Source organism: Octodon degus, unplaced genomic scaffold (genome assembly GCF_000260255.1).
Source record: "Octodon degus isolate 3935 unplaced genomic scaffold, OctDeg1.0 scaffold00280, whole genome shotgun sequence".
Lineage (NCBI taxonomy): Eukaryota > Metazoa > Chordata > Mammalia > Rodentia > Octodontidae > Octodon > Octodon degus.
Genome location: NW_004524856.1, coordinates 372,199 through 381,807, shown reverse-complemented (window position 1 = coordinate 381,807; position 9,609 = coordinate 372,199). Strand labels below are relative to the sequence as shown.

General features: G+C 36.4%; 1 protein-coding gene across 1 annotated transcript in view; it reads right to left on the bottom strand.

Annotated features, from left to right (window-relative positions):
- Hdac8 (histone deacetylase 8) overlaps positions 1 to 9,609 on the bottom strand; it is a 274,832-nt gene that overhangs the window by 131,155 nt on the left and 134,068 nt on the right. The window lies entirely within an intron of this gene.

Below are 9,609 nucleotides of genomic sequence, written 5' to 3'. Positions count from 1 at the left end.
TATGTGTCTGCATGAAGCTGGATTTTCTTCAACATATTTTAACAACAACATATCAAAACACATTGAATGTAGAAGCAGGTATGAGAATTCAGCTAACATCTATTAAGCCAGACAATAAAGAGATGAATAGAAGAAATATATATAAATGGTGTTTTTTCATGAAATTTCTTTTTATCTTAGCATATTGTTATTTTGAAATCAAACATATTATTTGTTTTAATATGTACTGGATTTATTATTCTTATATTAAGTGAAATACTTAATGGTTTAAGACAAAAATATAATTGACTAAAACAAAATACTAATAAAATATCAAGGGATTTATAACATATGTAGAAGTACAAGTATGACTATACAACCATAATAGCAGAAAGGAAGGGAAAGGGAGAAATGGAGGAACCACTGTAAAAGTAAGGTACTCAATTATATATTAAGTAATGAAATACTATTTGAAAGTAGATGCTAAGTTAAAAATGCATGATGTAAGCCCCAGAAAAACGGCAAAAACAAAAACAAAAACATGAACAAAGAGTTACAGCTAATAGGCAAAGAAGAGCTAAAATAGGCAATAGATATTGATTTGGGGCCTAGAGCTCAGCAGTAGAGCACTTGTCTAGCATGAACAAGGCTCTGGATTCCATTCCCAGCAGCATAACATGAGAACAAGCAAACAAACATGTTTAATGTTAAAAAGACAGGAAGATGGCCAGAGAGAGAGCTCAATAGAATAAGTGCTTCCCTGGCAAGTGCAAGAGTCTGAGTTCAATCCCCAGTTCTGAAAAAAAAAAAAAAAAAGACAGGAAGAGAGAAAGAAAAAAAAGAAAGGATGAGACAAATAGAAAAGAAATAGAGGGCCAGGGAGATGGCTCAGTGGATTAAGCGCTTCCCTGGCATGTGCAAGGGCCTGAGTTCAATCCCCCGTTCCACCAAAAAAAGCGGGGCTGGGGAGATAGCTCAGTAGAATAAGCGCTTGTCTGGCAAGCACAAAGGCCTGAGTTCAATCCCCGGTTCCAAAAGAAAGAAAAATAGGAAGATGGACGTAAATAATTTCTTTAAACACAAATGATCTAAATACTCCAAATAAAAGGTAAAAAATGTCAGGCTTGATAAGAAAGCCTGATCCAACCCCCCCCCCAAAAAAAAAAACCACTTTGGGGACCTGTCTATTAGCTCAGTCCCCCGCTCCCCGCCCCGAACCAGGGCTTGAACTCAGACTCTTGCACTTGCCAGGGAAGCGCTTACTCCACTGAGCTATCCGGTGACATTTTCTTTTAAGTAGGAAGAAATTTGTAGTTTTAAGTAGGTTAAAAGTAAAATAAGGGAAAAAAAACATACTATGCTCACAATAATCAGAAAGAAACTTGTGGGGCAAATATTAAATTTGGACAAAGTAAACCTCAGAACAAGGAATGTAGCCAGAGATACAGATGATTATCTCATAATAATAAAGTGGCCAATTCACCAAGAAGATATAACAACTCATAACAAAGCTTCAAAGATGTATGAAACTTGAACTGATAAACTGAAAAGTAGAACAGCTAAGCCCAAAATCATGGTTGGAGATTCAGTGCTGGGGAACTGACAGGACCAATAGAAAATCTGGAGGGATATAGAAGGTGTAAACAACATGCTCAACCAACCTGAAGTAATTGTTAATAATAGAAAATATCACCCAATAACAGTAGACTACACATTCTTTGTAAATTGCGTATTAAAAATTCATTAAGATAAATTATGTGGTGGGCCATAAAAATTTCAATAAACATAAACAAGACTGAAGCCATGCAGACTATGTTCTTTGAGCACAAAGAAAATAAATTAAAAGAAAAATAAATAAAAGTCCTCAAATACTTGGACTTAAATTTTTGGCATTCCTGGGGATTGAATCCAGGGCCTTGAACAAAGATGGTTGATAAGTACTCTATCATTGAGCTATATCCCCAGCTCTGAAAATTAATTTTAAAAACCCTACATTTATTAAATTTATTTATAGATTGTGGTTCTGGGATCGAAATCAGGACCTATATATTGAGCTATATCACCAGCCTGTCTTTGTTTTTTATATTGAAACAGGGTCTCCTTAAATCTCTTAATTGTTTAAGCAAGTCTTCAACTTATGATCTTCCTACCTCAACCTTCTAAAGTGCTGAGATTATAGGCATGAACGATAATCTTAGCTTAAACTTACATTTCTAAATAAGCCACTGGTCAAAAAAGGAAATGGTTTTTTAAAATTTTTAAATTTTTATATATTTTTTATTAATTTTATTGAGAAACAAATAGCAATGAAACAGTTTCAAAACAGGTTAGTAGGACAATTACAATAATTAATATATTGCATATTGTCTTCATAGTAGTTATTCATACTACAAGATGTGGACATGATATCCTGTCCAAACACTGTTAGTACAAATCTTCTCATTGAATTAAGAGAAAGTAGCTGTACATCTATCCTATTTTGTATATACAGACTACAAAATGGTCCTTCATTTATATCCCCCTTTTTTGTTTAGTTTTGCCAGAGATGGGTATTCCATTACCATTTAAATATTGTAGGTGTGTGAATTCAGCAAAATAATCCAATATAGTCCAGTAGTCTATAATAGTAGTGGGTTATCCATAGGACTGGCAATATCAGAAGTTGTTGTTTTTTTCTTTTTGTGGAACTGGGGATTGAACACAGGCCCTTGCGCTTGCCAGGGAGGCACTTATTCTACTGAGCCATCTCCCTAGCCCTTGAAGTTGTTGACCTGAGCCTTTTATAGCTCAGCATGTTAATATGGTTTTACTTTTTATACCTTGTTTTTATACTTTTCTGTGGATGGTTAAGACCAAGATCCTGTAACTCAGTGGTGTCCCAAATTTTCTGATCAAGATTATGGGGCTGGGGCTGGGGAGATGGCTTAGTTGAATAAGCGCTTCCCTGGCAAGCGAAAGGGCCTGAGTTCAAGCCCTGGCTCCACACACAAAAAAAAGATTATGGGGCCACAGAGGAAAGTGATCACCAATGTTTATTGCCTCTAAGGAGAGTCACCTAGAGAGAAAACATTCTCTCAGGCTTTCACAGAGAGCAAATTGGTCATGCAATGGCCGTGACTCATCCACATGGCTGACACTCACAAAGGATCTACAAACTGTGGTACAAGGTTTCAGGGTAAATCCTGAGGGGATTTGACTGACTTGTCAGATACCCAAGTTACATTTCTTGTTATATAGAAGGAAATGTTTTAAATCAAAGAAAAATGAAAATGTATCAGAATTTGTAAGAGGCAGCTAAAGCAATGCTTACATGAAAAATTATAGCTTAAAATGGTTACATTAGAAAAGAAAAATTGGGACCAGGGAGATGACTCAGTAGAATAAGCAATTGCCCAGCAAGTGCAAGGGCTGAGTTCAATCCCTGGTTCTACCAAAAAAAAAAAAAAAAAAAATTTTAGGGAAGGGTCTACAGGGTGTTCAGGGTCTCACTACTAGATAGGATTCATAGTGATTCACTATTTATAGCCTCCCAAGAGCTGGGATTACAGGCACACTCCACCATACCCAGTCTCAATTGCTGTTTCAGCATGCCCCGTGGAAGGGCCCAGCACGGGAGGCCCTGGGATCGAATCCCCAGACCCTGCACCTGCTTGTAGGCGCTTTAATCCACTGAACTATTTGGCAGGCTCGAAAGTTGAGGAGGATTTTTTTTTTTTTGGCTGGCTCAGGCTGCCTTAAGGGCAGGTCTGGTAGCAGGTGGAGCTGGGGATCAAACCTCAGTATCCTGCATCTGACTGCATTTGCATGAGTAGGCACTTACACAACTGAGCTAACCAGCAAGCCCCTGCTGAGCTATATGGCTGGCCATAGAAAAGAAAAATGTTTAAAAAAAAATCTGTTAACTAATCTTTTATAATAAAAATATATAAAAAAGCACTAAATCAATATGTAGTAAGCAGAAGGAAGGAAGTAACAAAAATAGGAGCAGAAATAATAAAATAGAAAAGGAAAATCAAGGGTTCAATCCCTGGGCCTGTCAATGCCCGCCCCACCCAGGGGCACGCTAAGATAGTGATTGAGACTGGGTGTGGCATGCCCCTGTAATCCCAGCTCTTGGGAAGCTGTAAACAAGTGGTTCACTATGAGTCTGATCTAGTAGTGAGACCCTGAATTCCTTGAGGATCCTTCCCTAAAATAAAAAAAAAAAGAGAGAGAAAAGGAAAATCAATGAAACTGGGACCAGGGAGATGGCTCAGTGGAATAAATACTTCTCTGGCAAGTGCAAGGGCCTGAGTTCAATGCCTGATTCTGCCAAAAAAAAAAAAAAAAAAAGAAAGAAAGAAAGAAAGAAAGAAAGAAAGAAAGAAAGAAAGAAAGAAAATCAATGAAACTAAAAACCAGTTCCTTGAAAAAATACTTTAATAAAATTTATAAGTTGCTAGTTAAAATGATTAAGAAAAAAGGAAATCATCAATATCAGGAATGAAAGAAAGGATATTGGAACCTATAGAAATTTAAAACAGTAATAAGGGAAAATGAGTAAATGGGCAAATCCCTTGAAAGAGATTACCAAAATGGAATCAGAAAACAATAATAAATCTAAGTGGCCATATAACCATTAAATAATTGAATTTATAAAACACAAAAGAAAGCTCCAGACATAGATGTTTTCATTTGTAAATTCTATAAAATATTTTAGGAACATGTAGAATCAATTTTATATAAGCTCTTTAAGGAAACAGAAGAGATGGCGATACTTCCCAAGTACTTTTATCAGATCTGTATTGCCCTGACATCAAAGCTAAAAACATTACAAGAAAGAAGATAACAGGCCAACAGCCATCATCAACATAAAACAAAATAACCATTGACCAAATTTAAGCAAACTGGATCCAGCAATGTATAAAAAGCATAACATACCATAACCAGTTATGGGTTATCCCAGGAATGCAAAGCTATTTTAACACAAAAAAAATTCAATTTACCTCAATAACATAATAAGGGATACAACAGAATTATTTCAATAGCCAAAGATAAAGCCTTGGACAAAATTCAAATCTCATGTTTTGAATGAGAGAGAAAAAACTCAGAAAATTAGAGAAGAGACCTTTCCTTACCTAAGAAAGAATATTTTTTAAAACAAAACAAAATATGACTAACATCATGCTTGAAAAGGTTCAAGTGGCTTTCCTCTATGAGTGGGAACAAGACAGATATTCACTCACCACTTCTGTTCAGCATTGCACTGGTGGTCCCAACCAGTGCAATAAGGCAAGAAAAAGAAAGAAAAGGCATGAAGATTATACAAGAAGAGTTAAAACTCTCCTTACCCATACACAACAGGTTTGTATATGTGGAACATGCTAAGTAACTTACAAAGTTAGTAGAGCTAGTGAGTTTAGCTACACTGGTTACATTATCCAAGGTCAATACAAAATCAATTATATTTCTATATTCTGGCAATAACCAGAAATTGTTTTAAGAAATATTATGTACAAAAAAGCCCAAGTTATACAATACTTAGGGACAAATTTAACAAAATCCATGTAAGACCTGCTTACTGAAGTTTAAGTTAAATTTTGAAATTAAATGGAAAGATATAGTAAATTCATGGATTGGGAGATTAAATACTATTAAGATTGTAATTCTTCCAAATAAATTTATAGAGATTGCACTGTAAGATGTCTACTTCCAGATACTTTGTATATACATTGATTTCATTCATTTTAATGACTGCGTATATTTCCTAGTGTGAAGGAGGTATAGTTAAACCAATCAATCCATCAAACAATCTGGTTAAAGTAGAATAAGTATTTATTGTTAGTAAAGCTAGCTGATGACAATGAATATTATGTGGTACTCAAACAATTTGAGATTTCAGAGTGTTTTGGATTCTTGGCTTAGAAATACAATATCGATATCTATCTATCTATCCATCTATCTGCAACTGCCTTACTGTGTCCTAGAGCAGGGGGCTTAAATAATATCATTGGACTACAGAACATTCTCATACCTAACAGTCCAGGTGACTTTGTGTATTAACCATATTCAGGCCTTTTTATGGGTCCAGGTCATATTTGAGCTTTCCCTATGGTAGAGATACCTGGGCCAGTCATACACACAGGCTCCAAGCTTTCCCAGATGGGTTCAAAGTTCTTCTTTTAGCTGAAATTGACTCTCCATTCCACATTTGGCTGGTCAATCTGAATTCCCAGTTCTGGGCTAAGAATAACTCCCTGATCACTAGCTTTAATAGTAGAACCAGTTTTATATCTAATGTGGGCTATGTTTGACATCCCATTCCTACTTACTTCTTTGTTTGTTTTGAGACGGGATCTCTCTATGTAGTTCAGGCTGGCCTTGAATTCACTATGTAGGCTGGCTGGCCTCAAAAGTTGCTATGATCCTCCTGCCTCTGACTCCTCTGACTCCTTGAGTGCTGGGACTACAGGTGTGTGCCATGATGCCCAGCTTAAACTGTTTTCTTTTTTCATTTTCTTTTTGGCAGAACTGGGGATTGAACTCAGGCCCTTGCGCTTACCAGAGAAGCGCTTATTCTACTGAGCCATCTCACCAGCCTCCTTAAACTCCTATTTTCTTCTAACATCTGTGTTGGATTTACCTTCTCAGCCTCTTTACCTGAATAGAAATCTAGTATTTTTCCATGGATAGACCTGTCTTATAGCCAGTACTACCTGCAAAGGATAGGAAGTTGCTGCTTATTAGTGTTAAACTGTGTTTTCAGAGAAAGACGGTATTATCCTTCCAATTTCCATCTCAGTGTGAATGCTAATGCATGTTATTCAAACACTCATTTATTTCATTGTTTATTCAATGAAAGAACACCAACTATGTGAGTGCTTAGCATCCTGCTATGCACAAAGGAGACAACCAAACTGTGATCATCAAAAGAATACTACAGGGTAAGCATCTTTAATCTGAAAATCTAAAGTCTAAAATGCTCCCAAATCCAAAAATTAAGAGTGTTGACCTGATATCACAAGTGGACAAAATTCCATACCTCACTTGGTTGCATGCATAAAATTATTTAGAAATATTGTATAAAATTATGTGTATAAGGTGTATTATGAAATGTAAATGAATTTGGTGTTTACCCTCAGGTTCCTTCCTCAAGATATCTTACTATATACAAATAATTATTTCAAGCTGTTGAGAAAAAAAAATCTAGTATCTACAATACTCTCATCCCAGGCATTTTGGATAAGGGCTACCCAACCTCCAAAGACTCAATGTTATGAGATTATATTTGAACCTCTTATCAGCTCTGCCTTTTCAAATCTCTCCCCTTTTCAATCTATCTTCTACCCTCTACCAAGTGAGCTTTCTAAAAATGAAAGTTCATCTGTTTTCATGGGAAAAAAGCATGAACTCATCAGTGCAGCATTAAAGGCTCTTCCCACTCTGACCTCTATTTCCATTTAGGTCTTAATCTTTCATAATATCTCTCATATACCTGATGCTTTACACCCAGCACACTTGTCACTGGTCCTTTCCAATCACTATTTCCTCTCCTTAGAATGCTTTTCCCTCTTTCTTTGCCTTACAGGCTCCCAATTTTCATATTCATTTAAAGTTTTTTTCAAAATACTCCACCTATGCTCCTAATCAGCCCTGGATTTTGCACATGGCTCTGTTGCCCTTATTAGATGATGAGATTTTTGAAGGTACTGGGTTTATGTCATTAGTGTTTATATTTCTGAATCCAGATCTGAATAAGGTCTTTCAAGAGTAGGAGCCAAATAGCTATTTGTTAAATGGATGAAGGAATGTCTGAATGTGAAAGAAGAGCTCAAATGGGTGTGGTAGATGCAGGTCAGAGTTTTTGAAAGATAGAAGCCTTTAAACTGGACATAGGAAGACAGTAGGGCACTTGGATGAGGTAGATTATTATTCTATGAGATGGAAGAATAAAAGCTCAAGACTGAGAGCAGAGATGGTAAGGTGGTCAGCCAGGTTACAGCCCGCCGACCTTGCCATTTGCCTGATTTCTCCAGTACATTCCAGTTCCCAGAAGGCTGGGTATTTCATGCACTCCTTTGTATTTCCTTTATGTTAGAGGTACATGTCCATAGTCATAGTCCCTACTGTTTTGTGGTTCCGATCCTGCTCTGTATTAGAACTATCTGGGCATAGCCTGTGTCCCCATTCTTGCACCAGCCTCTCTCCCCAGCTGCTTGAGGCAAGGGACAAGGTCGTGCTATCTTTTCATCTTCTAAGACATTTAGTGTAGTTCCTGGCACACAATGGGTATGCAGCAAACATTTTCATATGCTTTTAAAAAAATCTGATTACAGATGAATACAAGGACATTTGTGTGCAACCGTGTATTGTGACACAAAACTTATATATGCCTTTATAACATGCAGTCTATTTTTGGCAATTTTCATTAAAATGTTATCTTATTGTACCTAGAAGACTGTCATTTCAATTTTCTCCTTTGTTCCTTCTTGGATGACTCATATCTTATACCAGAAGGATATGACAGAAGGGATTCACAAAATTTATGAATGACATAGTCATAAATGTCTGGGTATGAGAAATGAGCATGCACAGGGAAAAAGAGAGGACTTGCTTTCTAAAATGTCTATTAGGTGCCAGGAAGTGTGTGTCAGGCACTTGGTACACATTATATCTCACCTAGCCTTGCAGAATTAGTTTGTATAAAGACAGAACATCTCTATGGCCAAGCTTACATCTGTTCAGGAACACAGCTTTCCAGGTACCAAAGGTAATATTCCTGTTTATTAAAATTTTATCAATCTTCTAACAGAGATGAATCTTTTGCTGCCCAAGAACAGAACACTCACTCTCAATTCAGACTTCTGGGGCTGAAAACTCCTTTCTGACATAAGATGATCAGTTTTTAAAGTCCCAGTGTTTTAAATTATAATTCAGCCTGAGATATTACCACAGCAATAACAGCAATTATATTTATCCACAGCACTTACTTGTATATTTCATTAAGCCTCCAAATACTGAAAAAAGATAAGTCAAGAAAAGAGATTTTTGTTAATCCTAACACCAGCCAATTGTCTCAAATTATAGTATGCCTTCTATTTGTATTTTAGACATATTAAATGGCTTTTTTGAGATACATATTTTATCTTATTTAAGGTTAGAAGAAAATTGGGAGGAAATTACTTTAAGTTGTTTCTAATGTTTTAAAAATAATAGTAACTTCAAAAAAACATAATGTTCTCAAGTAAACAGCTGCTATATCTGGCAGAAATCATAATATTATAAGCAAAGCAATATTGCTTATCCTTGGGAAATAGCTCGAGAAGGCGGGGCTACATGTACTGGTCTTTTATTTTAACTCACACAGTTGAAGATCTGTGGTAGCATCCTGATCTGTGATAACGTAATTCTTGTGAAGGTGAGGGGTGGTGGGGATAGATGGCTACACCTTTGGATGAATGATTTCAGCACACTTCAGACACCTTGCTATTCCCTGCTTTAGGAAAATTAGGATAAGTACCGCGTGCTAACTGGAGCTCCACTTTAGGAAAATTAGAACAGAAACCTTTGTTTTGTATTTTTTTTTAGTAAGGGTCTACAGGATCTCACTACATAGATCGGACTTGTACTGATTTGCCTGTGTTCAGCCTC